Below are 24,552 nucleotides of genomic sequence, written 5' to 3'. Positions count from 1 at the left end.
GAGGACGGGGAGAGGGGACCAAAATAGGGAAGCGTTGGAAAAAACCCAACTTTTTTTCCCCCCCACACACTAATCAATTGTTAAACTCCAGGATCTGGATCCAATTCTGACCTCACTTACACCTCTGCTAACCTGGAGTCACTCAACTAAAGCCTAAGGGGATGATCCCCGATTTAAACTGGTGTAAATGAGATCAGAATCCAGAGCTCTACTTCGAAACCCAAGGTCCTGATTCTGATCTCAGATTCAGTTACTCCATGGGCATCACTGGGGTGAAAATGGTTCAAAACCAGCATGAGGTTGGAAACTAGCCAGACCGGCGGGCCAGACAGTAAACTGGCATAATTCAACATAGCTCCATTGACTTTAAGGGAGCTACTATCATTTACACCAACCCAGGATCTGGTTTCAGTTACCACCGTAGGATCTAGAGTAACTCCGCCACGTTCAATGAGCTAAATAACTTCCTTTACCCCTGAACTCTCTGAATACCTTCATAATTATACTTTGCATTAGAATGCAATTCTCACAGCCATCCTCTGAGCAGGTAACTTACAATCGGTGGCGAAACCAAGGCAAGGGAGGTGAAGTGACTTGTCTAAAGTAATTAGTGGGAGAACTAGGACGGGAACTACCAGACCACAGTGATGCTGTTACATCTTCGGTAATGAGGTGCATAATAGTTAGGAGCCTCTAGGCTTTAGCAACCAATACAAAAGATGCAAAGGAATTGGATCATTGTTCCTAAATTCTCTCTCTCTCACACACAGACACACACAGAATCCAAGGCAGTCTCCTTTGCCTTCTTACATTTAGGCCTTCCTCAGTAACTGCATGTTCTCACTCCCCCCAAAATTCACCCCTAGGATCAGCTGGGGAAGGGACTTTCCTCTTCAGAGTAGCTGCTGGGATTTAGCCAATCCATGTCAGCAAAGAGCTGTGTGATACAGCCTGGCAACAGGAAGAAACTGATCAGAACATCCAGGCTAGAAAGTGAATGGGAAATGTTCCGTACCTGGACAGAAACTATCTTTGCTCTGGGGTGGTGAAGCTAGGCAGCACTCCCTGGCTTAAAGGGGTTTCCAGTTTTGTTGAATGGCTTTCCGCACCCCACTATAAAAATTGTTGCAACGCCTCTGCCTTTGTCGGTTTCACATTTGGGCCCTGGAGATAGGGGAGGCCCTCCGGGGGAAACGGAGTGACTGCTCCCACCTAAATCCCCTAGGATTGTGTGGCAATTTTAGACCCCGGAGCGAAGATGCCTCTGGTTACTTTCAGAGAGGGGAGGAAATATGACCACTGAACAAGCTCGCCCTGCTGCATTGTAACACAAAACACAAACACAATCTCCAGACTCAACTGAAACTCCTGACAGGTTTCCACCAGCAAACCCTGCTTCTCTTTTTTTTTTTTTTTTTTTTTTGGACTTAAATAGCCTTTTTATTGTAATAGCAGCAGCTTCGCGGGTGCACTGAGTTCACCAGGGACAGGGTAGGGATGGGGCCAGGCCCAGGCCTCAGTCTTCATAGTGGCTGAGCCGGGCGGGCTGGTGCCAGGTCTCCACCCCCTCCAGGAGGCACCAGTCACTGGAGGCTCCCAGCAGCAGCTGCCCCATTCCCTGCAGCACAGCCGAGGCCACCCGCAGCACCTCCCTCAGCACCTTCTAGGGGCCCAGGCACTTGAAGTCGCAGCTCATGGAGTAGAGCCCGTCGAACGTGGCCTTCACGTGGAGGCTCCCGAAGAGGTCGCGGGGGCCCAGCTTGTAGACGTCGGAGGTGATGCGGGCGAGGTCCTGGCCCTGGAGCTGCCGCCCCTAGGCCCGGGCCCCTCCCCGCGGGGGGGCTCCAGCTCTGCCTGGGGCCCAGGAGCATCAGGGCCGTGTCGGGGGGCAACGCCTGGAAAAAGGCCTCGCTGTCCCGTCCTCCTCCAGCACCAGCCCTACCAGCCCCGCCACCAGCAGAGCCTCCACAGCCTTGGCCAGCATCTCCTGCAGGGTCCCAGCCATCAGCCCCGTGCGGCCCCCACGCTGGAGGTCGCAGACACGGAAGGGGCGCTGGGGGTGGGAGCCACGGGGGGCCCAGACCCGACGGGTCAGCTCCGAGCCGGCGCCGGACACCGACTGCAGCAGGGAGGAGGGGGCCAGGGCGCTGACGTAGTCCATGGCGTCAGAGGGGTGCAGGTGGGGTCCTTGTCCTGCGGGGTTGGGGCATCTGTGCGGTGTTAGACTCCCCCGTTCACAACCAGATTTTTCCTTTTCAGCTTCATGTCCATGGTTCTGCCTTCACACACGTGCTAACAAACACTGCTGGCCTCGCAAACTCAGCCATTCAAACATCAATGGGCTGCAAGGATTGTAGTGTGTCCAACATATAGTCATGAGGCAGTCTCCAGTGAACAAGGGGTTAACTTCAGCACATCTTCTCCCTCCCCCTACACGGGGGCTCAGGGGATGGGCTATAAGAATAGCTACCTGGAAGCAGAGAAGACAGATGCCTCTGGAAAGGGAAGTTTCCACTGGGGGCGGTCATTAGGTTCGGTTTCTCACCGATAGGCTCTTTGGTTCCCGCCCCCCCCCCCCGCAAAACATTGTCCTCTAACTCTCAGGAATAAATCTGGTCTGATCTTGATTCCACAGGCGTCGATCAGGAGTGACTCCCTCCAAGTCAACAGCTGTACACGGGAGGAAGCGTGATCGGAATCCAGACCTGGGGGTCTGCTCCTGAATCAATCCATCACCTCACACCCTTTTTAAAGGGGTTACATAAGGAACCAACCCAAAATAGCCTTTACCATAGGTATGTGCCTCAAACCCCGAACACCTCTGAATGGCAAGGTGGGGGAAGGGGGTGGAAATATGAACCCTGCTCCGGATCCAAATTGCAAACCCCTCCCAGAGCGTAACCAGGCCCAGCCAACTCCCTAGGCGCCCAAGAACCCCAAAATGTAATGGATCAAGCGTCTTGCCGTTTTGCGTCTTGAGCCCATGCCTACGTTAAAACAAACTGCAGCTAGAATCGGACGGAGGGAACAGACTGGACTGTACGCTCCATGTCCCCCGGTGGCCAGGGGCCCCATGAATCAGGTGACAGAGGAGCTGCCCTCTTCTCCATCCACCCCAAGCACCAGGGCAGGATTGATTGCCCCCCGCAGCACATTCTCCAATGCTCTGTCCAATCTAGTCTGAACACCCGGTGCACCAGAGCGCCACTGGGGTAAGACTTCAAAAGAAGTAGGTAAGAGTGACCTCTAGAGGGCACAGACATTATTGCAGGATGATGCTTCCCGCGAAGCACAGTTAAGTCCACAATGCAGCTTTCTCCGATTTCATTTTCATTCCAGGTTTTATAAGCCAGGAATTTTAAAGCTTCCCTTTGGATGCTGTAGTACACCGTCCTGTCACGTCCTGGGTAATATTATCCCAGAAAGCAATGACCCCTCTGAGATATGCTACAAGTTTTACCGCCTTTTTGGCTGAAGTCATGAGATGCCAGAAGGGGGAGAATAGAAATCTACCTCTAATCTAAAAGCAAAACCTTGGTATTGGCTTCAAAAAGGCAAAAATCCAGCATTTGTTCTTGTTGACTGTTTTGCACAAAGAGCCCCTGTCTGCAGTGGGTTTGAGGACAGGAAGGAATCAAAGGGTGTGCGTGTGAAAATGTGAAGAGACAAGCTTCGGGTGGGGCCTGCATAAGATATAATTTTCAACTGGAAAAACTCCAAGGCAAGCCAAATCTTGCTTTTCAAGGGACGGCCAAACCACACCCCTTTACCTGACAGCCAACAAACCGCATGAAGGAACGCACAGCCTGAAATGCATGAAAAAAAATAATCCAAATATAATAATAATACACAGACCACATAAAAATCAGTCCCGTCCCCCCTTGAGTTTGAAAGAAAACAGATGGATCAACTAGACGGACAATGCTTAGATATTTCTTTGCTGGAGAGGTGTCTGCTAGGTAGAGCAAGAATCACAGGGATCAAGGGTGGAGAGAGAGAGAGAGAGAGGAAGATGGGTAGAAAAATCTTTCAGAGAGCAAAGTACAAAGCTCTGATATGGGCTACAGATGCACAGTGAAAAGCCAAGGAACAGAGAAGAAACCGGCTTGTGGGGCTATGCTCCAATTATTGATGAGCTCCAAAGAAACTCCAGCAAGACTGGACCCAGGTTTCTGATCTCTCTACCAGGGCCTGATCCAGTGGCCACCAAAGTCAACGGAGAGGTTCCCATTGACCTCCGTAGCCTTTGGACCAGTCCCTGCAAGATTACTCAGTCTGCAGCAAGGAGAGAGAGAGGGGGGACGCTGGGCTAAATTCTCCCCCAGTGAAATCAACAAGGTTGCGTGGGCGGGACTCCTTAGAGGTTTTTAAGGCCTGGCTTGACAAAGCCCTGGCTGGGATGATGTAGTTGGTGTTGGTCCTGCTTTGAGCAGGGGGTTGGACTAGATGACCTCCCGAGGTCTCTTCCAATCCTAATCTTCTATGATTCTATGACTGAGAGGAGAATTCAGCCACCTGTTAAGCGGTGAATAGCTAAAATGCGGAGAGTGCACAGTTGGAGGGGTGGGGGGACAGCAAGCCAGCCTCCCATGAGTGCAATGAGGGGGATAGACATTGCATGGGGCTGCGACTAGATCCACGATGAGAAGCTGGCCTATCGCACACCGCAGAGATTGCTTAAGGTCTGCATGGAAGACTCTTGACCCAGACAGCCACACGGCCTCCAATCCCGCCCCCTTTTGGGCAAGTCTGCTGGAGAAGACAGAAAAGGGGAAAACTTCTGGTAGTGACCATCCTGACCTGGGGAAGAGCACAGCTGGGTGCAAGGGCCTGTTACTTCTGATAGTCGAATGGCAACAGCAACAAGCGACCCAACCCTCCGGTGTGTTTGAGCTGGGTTAGACCTAACCCAGTGCTGGAAAGGGACCAGCTGGCCTAGACAAAGCAGCCTAATGGTTAGTGCACAAGCATGGGAATCAGGAAACCTGTGTTCTACAGTTTGGGCAAGTCACTTCATTGCTCTGCCTCAGTTTCCCCATTTGCCGGTCGTCTCTGCCTCAGTTTCCCCATTTACCTATCCTCTCTCTCTCTCTAGCTCATTGGGCGGCAGGAACTGTGCTCTTGACAGCACACAATGGGGGCCCTGACTTCGGTCGGGGATAGTCACGCAGTGATGCTACGACTACCCTTTCTGCTGCTGCATTAGCGACAGAAGGGTGGCAGTTTTTGTAGGCTATCCCAAGGCTAAAGAAGTTGACCGGGCGAAACAAGGAACGTCCTGGTCCCCGGGGGCTGCAGACAGCCCAGCTCCCAGGAAGCAACCTGGATTCCTTACACACTGTTTTGTTTACAGCTGGGCGCGTCTCCTCCTCATGGGCTGAGTGGGAGGCAGGGTGCTGGGTTCTCACCACACCCCGACGCCGCTCTCAGAACCAGGCATGACGCTTGGCAGCCGGCCCCGCCACTCCCTAGCGCGGCTGCTGACTGCCATCGAAAGAAAGCAATCGGAGCGGGAGGGGGACAGGTTGAGGGTTCTTTGGCTTTGGGGTACTTCCCCCCCCTCTCCCTTCCAGCCACCCGCTCTTTGCTGCATGAGTGGAATCCCTGTAAACATTCCAAGCAAATCACTAACATGCAGGGCTAGGAACAAAAAACTTGCCTGCAAGTGAGACCATCCATCTCAGTAGTGACACAGCCCTCATCCCTGCAGTGTCTGAGCACCTCACACCAGCTCTTCCCGAGATCAGTAGATCTCAACGGAGGTCAGGATCATTATCCCCATTTTTACAGATGGGGAAACAGAGGCACGGGAGGGGATGACCTGCCCATGGTCACCCAGCAGGCCAGTGGCAAGACTGGGAACAGAACCCAGCTCTCCCGACTCCCAGGCCAGTCAGCCTCACAGCATCCCTGGGAGATAAGGCAGTATTAGCCCCCACATTTTACAGATGGAGAAACTGAGGCACGAGGTAGCTCAAGTGACTTGCCCAAGGTTAAGCACAGGATTGGAAAGCTGTGTCTGTAGACAGGAAGGAAGTCCCGACCTAGTGCAGAAAGTCACTCAGAGGACGGCAGCCAGGCCAGGCCACTTTGCATATGAAAATTCCACCCTCCCAGAACAACAAGAAGTTTTGTTTCTTTTGTAGGAAATCTTTGTTTTTCCTCCTCCTCCCACCCCAATCGCGCTGCCCCTTCCACCTTGCGTGGGGGTGAAATTCACCCTGCCGCACAAACAGCGCCCCCATCAGGCCTAGGCACCACCTCTCCCTGCAGACAGAGCCGCAGCCAAGCCCCTCCGCACAGGGCTGAATTCTAACCTCGGGAAAAAGCGGAGCAGCAGCCTAAGGGGGAGACGGCCTATCTCCAGCCAGGCAGGCTCTGAAATCACTGGTAGAGGGAAGACCGAGCATGCACAGGGACAGGGCTGGGCCTTGAATTGACCGGCAGTGCCCTGCACCAGCCACTAGGCCCCACTCCCTCCCAGACCTGGGAAGAGAACCCCGGACTGCTGACCCCCAGTTCCCTGCTCTACCCACAAGGCCCCACGCCTTCCCAGAGCTGGGAGAAGAACCCAGGAGTCCTGAGTGCCTACACTCTGCAAGACAAGGCAACCAGCAGTCGAGCAAACCCCCTAAAGCTCAATCTGTGGCAGGGGATGGCAAAGCCCTTCACCCAGGTGCGAGCGGGCAGGGACGCCCCAGGCCTGGGGACTCAGACTGAAGCACATTGGGGGTACGTTGCTGGAGGAAGCCCCCCATGTGACAGCGCCAGGCCCAGTGCGAACACAGGTCAGCCAGGTCGCAGCATAGGCCTGGCATGTGAAACACGTCTCCGACCGAGGAGCCACCTGGCACCACCCGATTGGGTGATGGGGCAGCAGCAAAGGACTCCGCCACTCCCCCGGGGATTAGCACCCAGCGCTGTCCTCGGCTAGCACGCCCTGCCCCAGCGGGCATTGTACGGAATCCCTCAATGACTCAGGAGACCTGGCCGCTTGCCACCGCTCTCCTCTCCCGGCCCGCCCAGCCGCGCCAGGACAAGCTGAGTCAGGAACTTCTGGCTTCTCTCAGACTCTGGGAGCCTCCCTCTGCTCTCCCCCCACTCCCCACCCCCCCCATCACTCCCCGTGCAGCCAGAACAAACCGGCTCCATTTTACTGTGTCAGTGGGGAGCGAATGCGCTTTGCAAAGCCCTGCAAGAGACGAGCCCAAATGCCTGTGGGAGACGCCCAGAGGGATGGAGGAGCCCGAGGGGACTTGCTCTCGGAGTCACAGCTGGGTCAAAAGCTGCTTGGGAGAGAAATTCGCAGCTACCCATGGTGCGTAGCACTGGCAAAAGGGGCGGTTTGCTCCGGGCCCCCTGTTTGAGAGGGACCCCGCACCAGCTAGCATGGCACGGGGATCTGGAGGGGCGGAGGGGGCCAAACCTGAGCGACACAGCAGCCCCGGGCACCAGGTCGCGATGCTCGGGGAGAGCCGGGCTCAGCTCCACACAACAAGAGCAGCCCCCGCAAGCGAGCCTGTCATGCATCAACCCAGTGGGCGCTGGGTGGGGCACAGACTCAACGAGGCCACGGGCCAGCGGCGATGGCTCCGCAGGGACTGGCAGGGGCACCTGGGATCTCCCTGGTGCATGTCGTACATATGCATCCCATGTGGAAAAAATGTCTGGGGACAGCCCTGAAATGCTCAAGATACCCAAGAGGATCCACAAGCCAGCAGCTCCTGTTGTTCTCAATGGGAAGTGGCCAAGGTCTGGGGATGCGGGAGGTGGGGCGGATCTCCATCGTTCCCCACCGGAGCTGCCAGCTTGCGAGTGTTTTTTGGATATCTGGCCACTTCCCCGAGCTACCCAGGGCTCAATTCCGCAGAGTGCCGAATGCTCTGGCCCCAATCCAGCAACGCACTTTAGCACGTGCTTTGCATCCAGCACGTGGGCCAGCCCTTCGGTGCCCCCAACACACGTTCTTAACGCTCTGCCAATCCGAGAGGTAGCGTCGTCAGCACTTGGCAAGATCAGCCCCTTGAATGGTAGCTGGGACCGGGGTATCGTAAGCTGCGAGTCCAAGAACTAGGGTTTCAACACACAGCCATGGTGGTTCTGAGGGTGCTTTTCTTCGCAGGGAAACCGCGGGTGTTTTGGTTGGGTTTGTTTCCATTTGAACTGGCTTCCCATCCAAACAGAGGTTGCCATGTGCAAAAGCTGGCCAGCTGTCAAGAGCGAAACGGACTAGAAATCAGAGTGAAACTGACTGACTGGCTCTCACTGTCCTAGCTGCCCGAAATGCCAAAAAGGAAACAGAGCAAATCAAGCCCTTTGCACAGTCCTGAACCAGACCTTCAGCCAGCGTAAATCGGCCTAGCCCTATAATCCAGTATTAGGTCTATTGCCTGAACTGCTCCATTTAGCTGCCTAAAAGAGCCACTCTCTTTCAATATTGCCAATCCCAAGCCTTCCAGAGCATGCGTCGGGGCTCAAAGCTTGAAATTTGCTTTAAAATCATGGGGTTTTTATATGGTGTTCCATATTCTTTCGTTTAGGAGCCTTCAGGTTGTGTTTTTAAGCCACAACCACAAGGGTGGAAACTTTTTTTTTAGCTGACATTCTCATCTCACCTGACTCCAGGAGCTGGGGCTTTAAGGAAAGCTCCAAAGTGCACAAGACTCATGATGGGGTCATAAGAGTTGGCAACACTACAAATCAGGAGACCAATGGGCGGTTTAGCCGGAGCAAGAGGCGACTGAGGCCTTGTGTTTGTGAGAACTCTGGACAGGGCAGAGCGGGGACTGCCAGTATGAACAAGGGGAACCCCCTGCCGCAAAGGAGAGGGAGCCTGGAACAGCCAGCTGCTCTGCAGAAGACCCGGGCCGATGAGCAGACCCCTAACAATGATGGCTTTGTGCAGCAGAAGCCAATGCACCGTTACAGCGCAGGGAGAGCCAGATCTGAACTTGCCTCCTCACTGCAGTTCATTTGAAGTTGCTCCTGGCCTTGCTTTCCTCCTTTCTCTCTGCAACCCTGCAGCCCCCCGCTCTGAAGTTGTGTTCGCCAGCCCTGCGGGGCAGCGGCACGCCAACCTCTTATCTCTTGCAAGGCCTCCGCGCTGCACTCCCAGCACCACGCCTCTGACAAAGCCCTTTCCTTGTTCCAAAACCCATAATCGCTCTTATGCAGCCAGTGCATTCCCAGCCCTCTGCCCGGGCCTGTCCAGGCGGGGCCGCCCCGCCCGCAACCCAGCTGCCTGGAGCCCCGCCAGGAACCACAAGCCTAGCGTTTAGAAAGCTCAGCAAAAATAGCAGCTCCCAAGGCTTTCGTCAGTGCAACCAGGCTGGGGGGGTGGGGGGGGAGGAGGAGCCAGCTGTACTGCTGTGGGCTCCAGATCCCCCCAGCAAGGCAGGGAGATGCAGGGTGGAGAACTGGACCCTCCCCTGCCATTAACTGGCTTTTCAAATTGCAGCTTTGGAAAAGGCCTTGATCCAAAGGGTCATCTGTGATCAGAATAAGGCCTTTGAGATGGGCCAAAGCCGGCTCATTTATCTGAAAACACACACACAAACACACACACAAACCGTGAGAGGCTCAGGTCCTAGGGGGATCAGAAGACAAACGACCACAGCTTTGGATTTTTGCAATATCCAGACCCAGCCAACTCAATCGCTGCCAGCTCAATTCAACACCCCCCAGCCCCAAGGTCCGGCCTTTCAGCATATCTAACGCCCCCTTTCATCTGCAGGGCGCCAAGTGGTTTGCAGAGCCTCATTCGTTAAAGCACACAAACTCTCTGAACCGCAGGTAGGTACGGCGGCATGGCCGAGTGGCTCAGACCTAGGAGCCACAACCCAAGGGTTCTATTGCCAGCCCGGCCATGGAGCTGCTGCATCACTACCCTGCTCTGTGCCTCGGTTTCCCCAGGTGTAAAAGAGAGGACAATGATACCAACCGATCTGCAGGCAGCATATTGAGAGCTATGCATGAAACTCACTAGGTGAGTGCTGAGAGCTACTCACACCTGGAGAAACTGAGGCAGAGAGAGAAGTGACTTGTCCAATGTCGGTGCCAGAACTAGAGAACCTGGATATGGCCTTCTAGATCCCCCTGCTCCAGCCTCTAGACTCAGTGAGGGCATATGCAGTGGGTAGGAGCAGCGTGTGCTTCTCTCTATGCTCCCCAGCTCCAAGAGGGAGCTTTCCCAGCTATCCAGGAGAGCCAGAACTTGGAGGGGTCTGACCACACAAGTGGTCTGACCCTGGGGAAATAGCTGCCAAGCTCCTATCTCCCAGCATGAATTAGAAGCAAGACAAATACACACACACCCCTCTGCCTCCGCCTCGCTGCAGGATTTAATGGGAGGGCACCAGGATATTTAATCAACCCTTTAATTAAAATAAATTACAAGCTTCAGCCCAACGTGGGCGCTTGGGACAGGTACAGAACATTCAGCTCCAGCTTGCCAGAAGCTGGGGGATTTTCTCTGCTAGCCTGAAGACAGCTGCCTGGCCCCTGGTGCAGAGAGAGGCTCCCCAGCAATTCAGTATCCCTGCTTCATAGAATCATAGAATATCAGGGTTGGAAGGGACCTCAGGAGATCATCTAGTCCAACCCCCTGCTCAAAGCAGGACCGATCCCCGACTAAATCATCCCAGCCAGGGCTTTGTCAAGCCTGACCTTAAAAACTTCTAGGGAAGAAGATTCCACCACCTCCCTAGGTAACAAATTCCAGTGTTTCACCACCCTCGTAGTGAAAAAGTTTTTCCTAATATCCAACCTAAATCTCCCCCACTGCAACTTGAGACCATTACTCCTTGTTCTGTCAATCCCTTCGCTGCCACCCTAAACTCAGTAGCAGTCAGTCCCCCATTTAAAGAAAGTTGAGGATCCATCCAGGGTTTAAGGGGGAGATTGCATCATCCAGCAACTACAGCCAATGTTAGGGGTCCTGGGTGCTCCAAGATTGCAGACAAGCCGCTTCCCCGCTCTGTGCCTCAGTTTCCCCATTGGTAAAATGGAGGGGTACAGTGATCCTGCCCAACCAGGCGTGGGGAGGACTAAGGAGTGAGGTCAAAAGTGGCTGCTAATTTCTTGAGACCTTTATAGAGGCCAGACTTTCAGGTCACGTCTAGCCCCCCCATGACCCCCATCTTAAGTCAGTGGGGTACCAAAAAAAAAAAAAAAACAGGCACCCGAAGAGTAGCACCCCTCAAAATGAATGTCCAGGGAAAAAATATGCTTTATTGCTTGCTACCTTGGCAGCACAACTGACCCCAGAAGGCCCGGTCGGTGCTGGGAGTCCTGCACGGGGACAGCCGGGCCGATCAGCGAAGGGCTGTGTCTTCTTCCTGGATTTTAAGGCATGCACTGGCTTGGCACCAGCTGGGAGAATGAAGCCAAGAACTGCAGGGTCCAGCAGGGCTCCCTGGCTGAGCTCCTCCCCTTAGCTTTTCCCGTGGGGGCACCGTGGCTCCGACGTAACCCTGGGGCAGCGTCAGCTAGCAAGGTGCAGCAGGGCCCTTGCCTGAGATGGGACAGACAGGCTGCTGGGGAAGGGGGGAGCTGTGCTGGGGGTGAAGCTGAGACCAGGGCTGCAGTCTCCCTCCTATCACAGCTCCCGGGAGAGCCTGCAAATCAGTGCAAGGCGGGCATGGGGGGGGGGTCTCTTTCCCTGCCCCCCTCAGCAGCCCCACTGCAAGGAACAACGATCAGCAAGCACCAGGGGCAGAGGGGTCCCAAGAGGCAGAAAGCTGTTGGCTCTGTCCTCTGCAGGAGCTCCGGCCCGAGGCAGCCCCTGGGACAAATGAAGCCATGCTCCCCACCACCACCCTGATATCTGCAGCACCATGCGGGTAGCAGCAAGCAATGCCCGTGCAGGATAGGTAGGGGGAGCCTGTGAGCCCAGCCAGCTTCGGGTCTTCCCTGGGCAGAATCTGGGGGCGGGGGGACAATATGCACGTGGTTTCCCAGCAGCCGGCTGAGCGTGAGCCCCAGCGGATGTATGCTGGCAAGGCCCCAGTCTCCCGTAGCCCGGGCAAGGGCTGCGTTCACAAGCGGTGCAAAGCATCCTGGCAGCGTGCGGTCCTTCCTCAGGCTGTGATCTCTTGAAAGATCAGCCCTTGGGAGGGAGGCAACCCGGGGGAATTGAGCCACAAGAAGTGGCGGTGGGGGAGCTGGCCGTGAACCAGGGCCCCAGGGCATGGCGGTGGGGGGCAATGAGCTGGAGAAATGGCCTTTTGTGCCTACCCCACAACTCACTCCCCCCCCTCCCCCCTCCCCCCCACACAGTTTCAGGGGGATACACGGTTAGGGCCGGGCCACCGGACGCCTGGGTTCTATTCCTGGCTGTGCTCCTGACTCAGTGTGTGCCCTGCATGAATCACTTAATCTTCCCGCATCTGGGGAACGAGAGACTTATCCACATCTCATGCCCATGGCTGAAGATACACCCGTAAGGAGCAATTTTGCCTGGGATGAGCTAAAAGGCTTTTCTCTGTGAGTCACAGGGGTCACTTAACTAATTAGTGCTTGCTAAGGGCTTTGAAGTCCTTAGGGGAAAGACTTTGGTGAGTAATAGCATGGAACACCTGTAGCCCTCCAGCCCAGAGAAAGCTGCTTTTAGAGCAGATCCCTGCCTATTTGCTTAGGATCAAGGCACCATAATAACTTAAGATAGTGTCATTATAACTTTTTCACTCCTGAATCATTCCATTCCAGCCTGATGCATCAGCTCCAGCACCCTGTGCGAGCTAGGCCAGACCTTAGTCCAGGCCTTACCCTGAAAAGATTTGCCAGCATATCTATGAAAGACACCACTAGTGGGCATAGCAGTGCCAGCAAAATCCCCACAGTTACACCAGCCAAAAGCTACATTGGTAAGAGGCAAATGCCGCCTCTCAGAGCATCTGCTGGCCCAGCTTGACTGGCGCACCCTTCCTAATGCAGGCAAGGCCCAGATATCTGAGCCCCCTTCCAACCCTACTGCAGAGAAGCACCATCCGCCCCACTGGACAGATGCATTTGAGTCACAGCGTAACTAAGTGACTTGCCCAAGATCACACAGGAAGCCTGTAGCAGAGCAGGGAAATAAACCCAGTTGTCCTGAGCGCCATGTTAATGCCCGAGACTGTGGCCCATTCAGCCTCTGCTGGAACGATGCGTCGAAATGCAGGGACATTGTGCACCGATTTTTTTTTTTTTAAGATTGCACACCCGTGTTAAACATCAGCTGAAGGAAGAGTTGCTAATTCGGATTTTCAGGACCACCAAACACCCAGGGGAAGTTCATGAGACCTGATGGCACCGGATTCCTCTGGAAACTAGCAGTGCCCCATCAAATGTTATTATTAAGCTGTTTGCCATCCCTCCATCAAGGCACTAAGTATCACTATTTTACGGAGATCATGGCTACACTCACACAAAGTCAGGGTCAGAGCTGGGGATAGAAGGCCCTGATTCCTTCTCTCCTGGGTTCTGCCCCTGTTCTAATCACTTCTCAGACCTGGGAGGAGAACCCAAAAGCCCCAGTCCACACTTCCCTGCTCTTAACACCGAGACCGCAAACTCCCAGAGACAGAAATAGAACCCAGGAGTCCTGCTCCCAGCCTGTTGGTGGCTTTAAAAAAGTTGGCAAGAGTCCTTGGTCCTGCAGATGCAACTGGCCTTATAACAGTTTCCAGGCCCAGCTCGCCAGCAGTTCTGGCAGCCGGCGTCTACTCCGCATGAGGAAAATACCCACAGGAGTGTCACAGATTAACCTGCCAGCCAGAAAAATCCCACTCCGGGCTGGAAAACACCCGTTTCATTTCTGTTCCTTTGCTGCCCTCCAGTGGCTGGTGCCAGTTCTTGTCGCTGCTGCTCATCCCAGCCTCTCCATAGTGTCTCACAGACCCCACATCCCATCACTGACCCCACGGGGGGCAGAACCAAGAGGAATCAAAAGAATCCAAGTCAGAGATGTGGGCAAGGCCTATTAGGTCCCTTAGTCCATCCAAGTGTCTTGGACAGGGTAGAATTGTTCCCTACATCATATTCCCCTGTGATTTGGTGGGGGCTCCCTGTCCAGGGGCCAATTCCCCAGGCTCATGTGTTTCCAGGTCAGGGAGACCTTCCTGGTAACTAAGCAAAGATTCCCCCCCCCCCTTTATTTTAATCTATTGTCCCTAGTTAATTTCACCCACAAGCTCCCTGGCTAATGTCAGCTGCAAGCTCCTAGTTATTCACTCTGCAGACCCTAGATAATTTTCACCTTATAGACCTGGCATGGCCAAACCACGGCTCATGAGCTGCACGTGGCTCTTTTGCAGTTAAAGTCCGGCTCATGGAGCGCCTCTCCCCCAACGTCCCCCCATTCCAGACTGGGCGGCGGGGAGTTTGGGGCTTCTGCCCTGCAGCAGGGTGGTGGGACCCTGGGGCTTCTGCCCTGCGGGGAAGGAGGGTCTCAGGGCTTTAGTCTTGTGCCCCAGTGGGTAACACCAGGTTGTGTGTGTCTTGCAGCTCTCAAACTTCTGAAGATCATCATATGTGGCTCAGACCACCCTTGTTTTAGACTCTAGATAATTGGATCTCATCGCCCCTTGCGCTGGAGCTGAAAAACCGCACACGACCACAGAGAGAGTCAGAACCCAACACAGGATTAGAGCCAGGAGCTCCTGGCTCACTCTATGTCCTGGCTCAGACTGCCATGGCAGCCTGTCTAGCTCTCCAAAACAGGCTGCTAGAAAGACGCTGACCGTTGCATACAGCCGATAGGGACTCTCACCTCAATATGGAGAAGACTAAAGTTTTCTATCAACCTGCTTCTGGCCTTGGACATGACCCACCAGAAATCGCCATCGAGGTGTCAGACTTTGGAGACAGTCGAGCACTTTTGCTATCTCGGTAGCCAACGGTCTCAAAACGCAAACATTGACTGTGAGATCCAGCCCCGGATCCAGTGCTCAGGTGTTTCCTTTGGGAAATTGCTCTGACGTGTTTTCACAGACTGTGACCCAGGACACGAAGATCCAGGTCTAGAAGACAACTGTTGTTCCTACGCTCCTCTATGAAGCCAAAACCTGGGTGACCTATCGACAGCACCTCAAGAGTGTGGAGAGGTCCCACCAACGATCCTTCATGTCAAGAGGCAAGATCACCACACTAACGCCAGCATCCTCGCTGAAGCCAATGTCACCGGCATTGAAGCAATGATCCTCCTGCACCAACTTCGCTTGGCATCCGCACGCAATGTCCAACCTGACTCTCGTCTCCCAAAACAAGTCCTCTACTCTCAGCTCACCCATGATCAGAGATCTTGTGGTGTTTAAAGTAAATGCTACAAAGAAACACAAAGCGTATCTTCAGAAAACTGATGTGGACATCACCAGCTGGGAGGAGCAAGCCACCAACTGACCCCAATGGCGCCATATCCTCCATCCGGCAGTGGCCCACTTCGAGGAGAAGCACCTTGCCCTCAAAGCTGAAGAGAGAAGAAAACTTTCTTCCAGTCTGTATCTACTGCGGGCGGAGACTCCTGAATCATCTCAGAACCCATATGTAAATCCGTGGCAGAGATCATCCTCGAATCGAGGGACCACCTATCAATCAATCATGTGGTTTGTGGTCCTTTTAGACAGTCTAGATTTAAAAGTTGCCAGTGAGGAAGAATCCACCCCAGCTCCCGGTAAGTTGTTCCAATGGTTAGTTCCCCCCCTCATTGTTAAAAATTTACACCTGATTTCCTCTTCATAGGAGGAGTTATGGACACGGTAGGAAGGAACCTCTCAGGATTTACGTGTTCAGGGTGAATACTTTCTCTGCCCAAATAAATTTGTTCATCTCTGAGGTGCCACAAAGACTCCTCGTTGTTTTTGCTGATACAAACTAACATGGCTACTGCTCTGAATACTTCCTGTGTGTGTCCCCCTCAGTTTGTGACTCTGACACACATTGCATCCCAACTTTGAGAGTTTTGTCAGACACATGAGGATGGTGGGGCTTGGTGTGTGCCCTGTCTAGTGTGCTGTTGGCTGGCACAGCTGCCTAGCTGTACTTCTGTAACTTAAAAAAAAAGATAAAGTTTTGAGGCTCCGTTGTTGAGCTCTCCCTTAGCCCCAGCCTGGAGGGCTTGTGGTCCACTCTTTGGTCTCTACCCTGCTCGATGCTCCTAGCCAGAGTTAAAGGTCCCACCAGCATGCCATAGTCATTGCAACACACAAGCCTCCCTACTCCACCAAGGTGAAGTCCCTCAGATTGTGGAAAATCCAGAGGTCTGAAGGTGGGCATGTGGCAGCCCTCAGGGTGGGTGGGTCTGTCAGGATTGACCCCTGGACCAAAAAGCATAACTATTATCCAGCCAGTTCCATGATTCCAAGAAGTGGATGCAGGAGTGAAATCAGGAAGGCCAAATCACACCTGGAGTTGCAGCTAGCAAGAGATGTTAAGAGTAACAAGAAGGGTTTCTTCAGGTATGTTGGCAACAAGAAGAAAGTCAAGGAAAGTGTCGGCCCCTTACTGAATGAGGGAGGCAACCTAGTGACAGAGGATGTGGAAAAAGCTAATGTACTCAATGCTTTTTTTGCCTCTGTCTTCACAAACAAGATCAGCTCCCAGACTACTGCACTGGGCAGCACAGCATGGGGAGGAGGTGACCAGCCCTCTGTGGAGAAAGAAGTGGTTCGGGATTATTTAGAAAAGCTGGACGAGCACAAGTCCATGGGGCCGGAGGCGCTGCATCCGAGAGTGCTAACGGAGTTGGCGGATGTGATTGCAGAGCCATTGGCCATTATCTTTGAAAACTCATGGCGATCGGGGGAAGTCCCGGACGACTGGAAAAAGGCTAATGTAGCGCCCATCTTTAAAAAAGGGAAGAAGGAGGATCCTGGGAACCACAGGCCAGTCAGCCTCACCTCAGTCCCTGGAAAAATCATGGAGCAGGTCCTCAAGGAATCAATTCTGAAGCACTTAGAGGAGAGGAAAGTGATCAGGAACAGTCAGCATGGATTCACCAAGGGCAAGTCATGACTGACTAATCTAATTGCCTTCTATGACGAGATAACTGGCCCTGTGGATGAGGGGAAAGCAGTGGAAGTGTTGTTCCTTGACTTTAGCAAAACTTTTGACACGGTCTCCCATAGTATTCTTGCCAGCAAGTTAAAGAAGTATGGGCTGGATGAATGGACTATAAGGTGGATAGAAAGTTGGCTAGACTGTCGGGCTCAATGGGTAGTGATCAATGGCTCCATGTTTAGTTGGCAGCCGGTATCAAGTGGAGTGCCCCAAGGGTCGGTCCTGGGGCCAGTTTTGTTCAATATCTTCATTAATGATCTGGAGGATGGTGTGGATTGCACCCTCAGCAAGTTTGCAGATGACACTAAACTGGGAGGAGAGGTAGATACGCTGGAAGGTAGGGATAGGATACAGAGGGCCCTAGACAAATTAGAGGATTGGGCCAAAAAGAATCTGATGAGGTTCAACAAGGACAAGTGCAGATTCCTGCACTTAGGACGGAAGAACCCCATACACCGCTACAGACTAGGGACCGAATGGCTAGGCAGCAGTTCTGCAGAAAAGGACCTAGGGGTTACAGTGGATGAGAAGCTGGATATGAGTCAACAGTGTGCCCTTGTTGCCAAGAAGGCCAATGGCATTTTGGGCTGTATAAGTAGGGGCATTGCCAACAGATCGAGGGACGTGATCGTTCCCCTCTATTCGTCTTTGGTGAGGCCTCATCTGGAGTACTGTGTCCAATTTTGGGCCCCACACTACAAGAAGGATGTGGAAAAATTGGAAAACGTCCAGTGGAGGGCAACAAAAATGATTAGGGGACTGGAACACATGACTTATGAGGAGAGGCTGAGGGAACTGGGATTGTTTAGTCTGCGGAAGAGAAGAATGTGGGGGGATTTGATAGCTGCTTTCAACTACCTGAAAGGGGGTTCCAAAGAGGATGGATCTAGATTGTTCTCAGTGGTAGCTGATGACAGAACAAGGAGTAATGGTCTCAAGTTGCAGCGGGGGAGGTTTAGGTTGGATATGAGGAAAAACTTTTCACTAGGAGGGTGGTGAAACACTGGAATGCGTTACCTCGGGAGGTGGTGGAATCTCCTTCCTTAGATATTTTTAAGGTCAGGCTTGACAAAGCCCTGGCTGGGATGATTTAGTTGGGGATTGATCGTGCTTTGAGCAGGAGGTGGGACGAGATGACCTCCTGAGGTCCCTTCTAACCCTGATAGTCTATGATTCTGTGATTCACTGGAAGAGCTCATGGAAAAGTGGGTACTATTCACAAATATCCAGGCAAGACTCGCCCACCTGTCCAGAGCCTCCATCGGCAGGGCTGGATGGAACTCAGCCCACCCTCCTGGCTGCAGGAGACTCCGATACCAGAAGGCTCTGCAAGGAGATAGAGAAGTGCAGCATCAGACCTTGTCGTAGGAGCCTTCCCGACGGAAAGTGTTGCATTAATGCAGCTGATTTCCTGCTGTCCCCAGTAAAACCCACTGTGTGGCTCTCTGGCTCCCTCTCATGGCATGACCATGCAGGCCTCTGCTGCTGCATCGGAGTTCACAGATAGGGCCCTACTAAACTCACTGTCCATTTCTTGGTCATAGGGTTTTTTAAATCCTAAATTTCATGATTTCAACTATTTTAATCTGAAATTTCACGGTGTTGTAATTGGGAGATCCTGACCCAAAAAGGAGTGGGGGGGGGGGGGGCAAGATTATTGTGGGGAGGTTGCGGTACTGCTACCCTTACTTCTGCACGGCTGCTGGCGGCGGCGCTGCCTTCAGGGCTGGGCAACTGGAGAGCGGCGGCTGCTGGCCGGGAGCCCAGCTCTGAAGGCAGAGCCATCGCCAGCAGCGCAGAAGGAAGGGTGGCGTGGTATGGGATTGCCACCCTATCGTCTGCACTGCTGCTGGCTGGGTGCCGCCTTCAGAGCTGGGCGCCTGGCCAGCAGCCGCCGCTCTCCGGCCACCCAGCTCAGAAGTGAGGGGGGCAATACCACGGCCCCCCTAAAATAACCTTGCAACCCCCCCGCAACTCCCTTTTGGACCCCCAATTTGAGAAACGCTGGGCTCCCCACAAAATAGGGTAAAAGCACACAAAAGACCAGATTTCACGGGAGGAGACCAGATTTCACAGTTCGTGACGCGTTTTTCACGGCCGTGAATTTAATAGGGCCCTATTCATGAACCTGGTTTTATTGCTATGGCAAAGGAAGCCAATACTTTTGGGTCCAGGCAGGGTTCAGTCCCTGCAGATGACCCAGCCAGGGGTGGCTTTGCAGCAGAATCCCTGCAACAGGGGACCTCACGCAAGAAGCAGACAATTAGCCCAGGAGATATCACAAATAATGTATTGCAGCCTGTCAAAGTGTTTTGCCCACCAGAGGTCTCCCTTACATTGTACTAGAACAAGTCACTCTCCTTAAGCAATATTTTTGTTCCTGATCTTACGGTAGGTGCTCAAAAGCTGGTCTCTTTCGCCAACAGAGGCTGATCCAATAAAAGACATTATCTCACCCGCCTTGTCGGTGCTAACAGCCACCCACGAGAGGGGTTGATTCCCCAAAGATCTGGCTGCGTTACCCTCTCACCAGTCTCTTACGCATCAGGAAATACAACGGCTTGAGCTCATCCTCTTCTCAGCATAGCACCAGGTAAAGGGCTGGTTTGATTTCTCCTGGAGATGGTGTTTGTATCGTGGTCCAGATTTAGGCTACTGTTTGGGTTAGAGGCTGAATCAAGACTCAGGCCCGGTCTGCTGCTCCACCAAGGTTCTGTCCTCAAAATAGCTGATAACTTGCCAGTCTTCTACCTCTTGACTGATGGAGACCTCCCCGGCTCAGCTGATCTGGAACCAAAACCAGCACCTGCCAGACGTTGTTCTGATTCAAAAGCAAGACTGTAGGATTCATTTACCACTGACACTGGAAGGGGATGGGGGTTAGATACAAGGCTCGGACTTGGGCTGTCTCCAACATCAGCTTCACGTTCTTTTTCCAACCTTCCTAGGAATACCGAGCGCTTTTCATCCATAGATCTCCAAGTGCTTTACAAAGGAGTATCACCATCCCCACTTTACTGCTGGGGAAATGGACACCCACAGAGGGAAAGTGCTTTACCTAAATTCAGCCAGCAATCCAGCAGCAAAGCCAGGAATGGAACCCAGGAATGAACCTAGCAGGCCACAATGCTGTAGAGTTTAAGGCCAGCAGGGACTCGATCATCTACTCTGACCTCCTGGATATCCCAGGCCACCAACACCAACCAGCGCCCACACACTAAACCCAAGTATTTCAGCTCTCTGGACACTAGACTGCCATGCCACAGGCAGAGAATAGGGGAGACTGAGTTGCACCAGTGCCCAATGGCAGGGAAAGGATTGAGATACACCCCCATAATCGCAGCAAGGAACCCGCACGCACATGCTGCAGAGGAAGGCAAACACCTCCCCCCCCCCCCCCCCCCGAGGTCACTGCCAATCCGTGAGGTAAATTCCCACACATGGCCATCAGCTGGACCCTGTCCAGGTGAGCAAGAACCAGCCAGTCAAGCACTTGAAAGAGATTGCTCAGTGACACCTCAGAGCCCTGGCCCATCCCCATCCCATCTCCAACCATGGCCATGCCTGATGATGCTCCAGAGGAAGGAGATAACCTCCCAGAATACATTGGGAGGCCCTGCCTGCCTTTGGAGAGGTGCTGAGATTCTACCATAACAGGGGCCACATGGAGGGAGACCGAGGCTAAAAGAGAAGGAGGAAGAGGACAAGAAATGCCCGTTGCCCTTCCAGCCCCACTACCCCAAGAAGCAAAGCAAGGCTCTGACCCGACAAAGACATGGACTGTGGTTTCCATGTTCTAACAAACGAAACGCAATGGGAGAGGAATTGGGTGGATCCCAGCAGCGTCCCCGGGAGGGGCATCCATAATTTACAAACCGTCATGGTAATGTGGAAAAACGAAGACACCATATGGCAAGCGAACCTGTCCCGCTGCGGCCTAAGGCAGGTGTCATAAATATAAAGGGAAGGGTAAACCCCTTTAAAATCCCTCCTGGCCAGAGAAAAAGTCCTCTCATCTGTAAAGGGTTAAGAAGCTAAAGGTAACCTTGCTGGCACCTGACCAAAATGACCAATGGGGAGACAAGATACTTTCAAAAGCTGGGAGGAGGGAGAAAAACAGAGGGTCTGTGTCTGTCTGTATGCTGCTTTTGCCGGGGATAGACCACGAATGGAGTCTTAGAACTTTAGTAGGTAATCTAGCTAGGTATGTGTTAGATTATGATTTCTTTAAATGGCTGAGAAAAGAACTGTGCTGAATAGAATGACTATTCCTGTCTGTGTGTCTTTTTTGTAACTTAAGGTTTTGCCTAGAGGGATTCTCTATGTTTTGAATCTAATTACCCTGTAAGGTATCTACCATCCTGATTTTACAGAGGTGATTTCTTTACTTCTATTAAAAGTCTTCTTGTAAGAAAACTGAATGCTTTTTCATTGTTCTCAGATCCAAGGGTTTGGGTCTGTGGTCACCTATGCAAATTGGTGAGGATTTTTACCAAACCTTCCCCAGGAAGTGGGGTGCAAGGGTTGGGAGGATTTTGCCGGGAAAGACGTGTCCAAACTATGTTTCCCAGTAAACCCAGTTAGAGTTTGGTGGTGGCAGTGGAGATCCAGGGACAAAGGATAAAATTAATTTGTACCTTGGGGAAGTTTTAACCTAAGCTGGTGAAAGTAAGCTTAGGAGGTTTTCATGCAGGTCCCCACACCTGTACCCTAGAGTTCAGAGTGGGGGAGGAACCTTGACAGCAGGTCATTTGCACTCATCCCACAGGGTCCCAGTGTTCCACTGAGCTCCTAGAAGAACATCTGTGGCTGGAGCCCACATGCTGATCCACACAGAAACAGACTCTGGATCCCAGGCAAAGTCCCGTTAAAGTCGACGGGGCTCCGCGTGGGCATCAGGATCTGCCCACAAGGATCAGCTTGCAGGATTGGGGCCCTCGTGAATAAACAGGGGCGTTCACTCTATTGTTAGTTGTGGGCTTGGATTATTCTGACATCTGCTGGGTAAGTTCTTTGGGCAGGGACGGTCTTTTGGTTCTGCTTGGACAGTGCCTAGCACAGTGGGGTCCTGGTCCGTGACAGGCATGTAGGTGCTACCATAATGCACCTAATAAATAATGTACAGCATCTACCACACTGACTGCTGACTGGACATCTCCCCAGCAGGGCTCAAAACACAGGCCACTCAAATGCAAAGAGCAGAACTTTACCACTGGAGCAGAAGTAGTAACTCCGATGGCTGCCAGCAGTAGTAGGCGCTTATCCTCTACGCAGACCCCAGATAATACAGCATGTCACACTTGCTCTTCATTTTTTGTCCTTCAGTCACCATTTTAAAAGTTCCAGTCATCCAATCAAGGAGCAGGAGCCATCCCATATGACGAGGGTAACCAATCAACACATGACCAGTAGTAAACTGGCAAAGTGAAAAGTCTGTGAGCTGCCCAGAGGCTGAAGTTTGTTCCCTTCAGCTATTTGGCAATAGAAATCGGTGCCAGGCCACCGAGATGCTAACCAAGGAGCCTCAACCAGAAATGTTTCCCCTGCAGCCTGAGCCCAGACCCCAGTGCCTGAGCCTGCTTTGGCTGCAGCGAGGAAGGAACTAGACGCTTGATATGTCCTCTATAGGGTCTCATCCCTGTAGGATCTGAGCACCTTCCAGTCATGCACTAAGTGACGCGACTAACATCTGTCATGCGTGCCTCAGGCTCTCTCCCCGGAGCGGGAATTGTGCGTGGCGTGGTTCAGCAGCCTTTTGTTTTTAAAGGCCCACACGGCTGCGCGTCCCTAGCCGAGAAGGCAGGTTAGAGCAGCCGGCGCGGGAGGCCTGTTGGATGCAGTCCAGCCGCTCTCCGAAAAACAAAGACATTTCTTATCCCCCAAGAGCAGCAGCCAGGAGAATCGAGCCAGTTTTCCCCTTGAAGCAATTCCCCCATGCTCCAGCAGGGGGCACAGGGCCACCTAGCAGAGAAACTTGCATGCAGTGCCCTTGAGAGGAAAACCTGGATGGGCTGGAGCACCCAGGACCTCAATTTGCCTTGCACCTTGCGTTAGTCATTTACACCTGTTCCTAAGGATGGGGGACGAGCCTGGGCCTTAGGCAACGCAGGTCCGATTCCCAGCTCAGCCACAGGCTTCTCATTTAACCAGGAACAAGGCACTTAGCCTCTCTGTGCCTCAGTTTCCCCGCTTGCACAATGGGAGTAATAGCCCTGCTTCACAGACGGGTTATGAGGCTAAACACTCAAGGACCATGAGGTGCTCCCATGCTATGGTAAAGGGCCGTATCAGGGCCTCAAGTGGACGTACAATATTGGTGTAGAATGCTACCAGGTCCAAATGCTTCAGGATTGGAGATAATGCCCCATTAAGCCATAGTGGGGCAGTTAGTCCACACTAGAGAAAGTTCACCAGCAGAGCTCCTGGTGTAGACACAGCTTACAGCCGCTAGAGTGCTTATAGCAGATACCAGCTCCCCCAACGAGCTAAGCTATGCTGGCACTTTGCTGCCAATACGACTGCGTCTACACTAGAGCTTTGCCGCAATATCACACCCCTTAGCAATATTACTGCACCAGCAAAAGGGCCTGGGGTCGATCTCATCAACAACCAGGACGTGGGTAGCCATGCCTAGTGTTGGGAGCAGAAGTCAATCAGCAGAAATAAAAGACCAGAATCACAGACCAGCTACCAGGGGTCAGCGCCAAGTTCCCTGGAGTAAGGCCAGGCTGGATCCAAACAGGTACAACCTGCTGCTGAGCTTAAGAGCTGGTCTGCTTATCCTTCCCACCGATCAGGCTGTCTAGCCAATCAGGCAGCCAACTCCAGAGCTGCGCTCGTTAGGTTGCCCAGAGACGGCTCTACCAAGCCCTGCTTCCTGACAGATCTGACTTGAAGATACATCTACAGTGCAATCAAAGGTGTGATTGCAGCATACGTAGCATCCCCAAGCTGGCATCCCCCTTGCCACCGCCTTCGCTGCGGCAGCTTTGCAACGTTCAAGCTGTTTCCATTTCCCCGGGGTTTTTTACTTGAATTAGTTGCACTTTTTTTTTTTTTTAAACTGAAACAGGGTTTTCCACCAACATTTTTGGTTCTGCCCAACATCAGAGCTGGGTGGACAGCACGGGCTGTTCTTTGTGTCGGCGGCAGGGCTCCGAATTTTGAGCCATTTTATTTTAAAAAATTAAGAATAAAAAAGGGTCAACGTGGAAAGGGATTGTTCCGATTGGCCTGAAAATATCATAGAATCATAGAATATCAGGGTTGGAAGGGTCCTCAGGAGATCATCTAGTCCAACCCCCTGCTCAAAGCAGGACCAATCCCCAACTAAATCATCCCAGCCAGGGCTTTGTCAAGCCTGACCTTAAAAATATCTAAGGAAGGAGATTCCACCACCTCCCAAGGTAACGCATTCCAGTGTTTCACCACCCTCCTAGTGAAAAAGTTTTTCCTACTATCCAACCTAAACCTCCCCCACTGCAACTTGAGACCATTACTCCTTGTCCTGTCATCTGC

The 24,552-nt window shown here is 52.8% G+C and overlaps 1 pseudogene; it reads right to left on the bottom strand.

The window, feature by feature from the left end:
• Positions 1–1,516: 1,516 nt before the first annotated feature.
• Positions 1,517–4,404, bottom strand: LOC119564302 (annotated as a pseudogene).
• Positions 4,405–24,552: the final 20,148 nt, after the last annotated feature.

Source organism: Chelonia mydas, chromosome 20, assembly GCF_015237465.2.
Source record: "Chelonia mydas isolate rCheMyd1 chromosome 20, rCheMyd1.pri.v2, whole genome shotgun sequence".
NCBI lineage: Eukaryota > Metazoa > Chordata > Testudines > Cheloniidae > Chelonia > Chelonia mydas.
The sequence above is the reverse complement of the archived record's forward strand: the minus strand, read 5'-3'. Positions and strand labels throughout refer to the sequence as shown.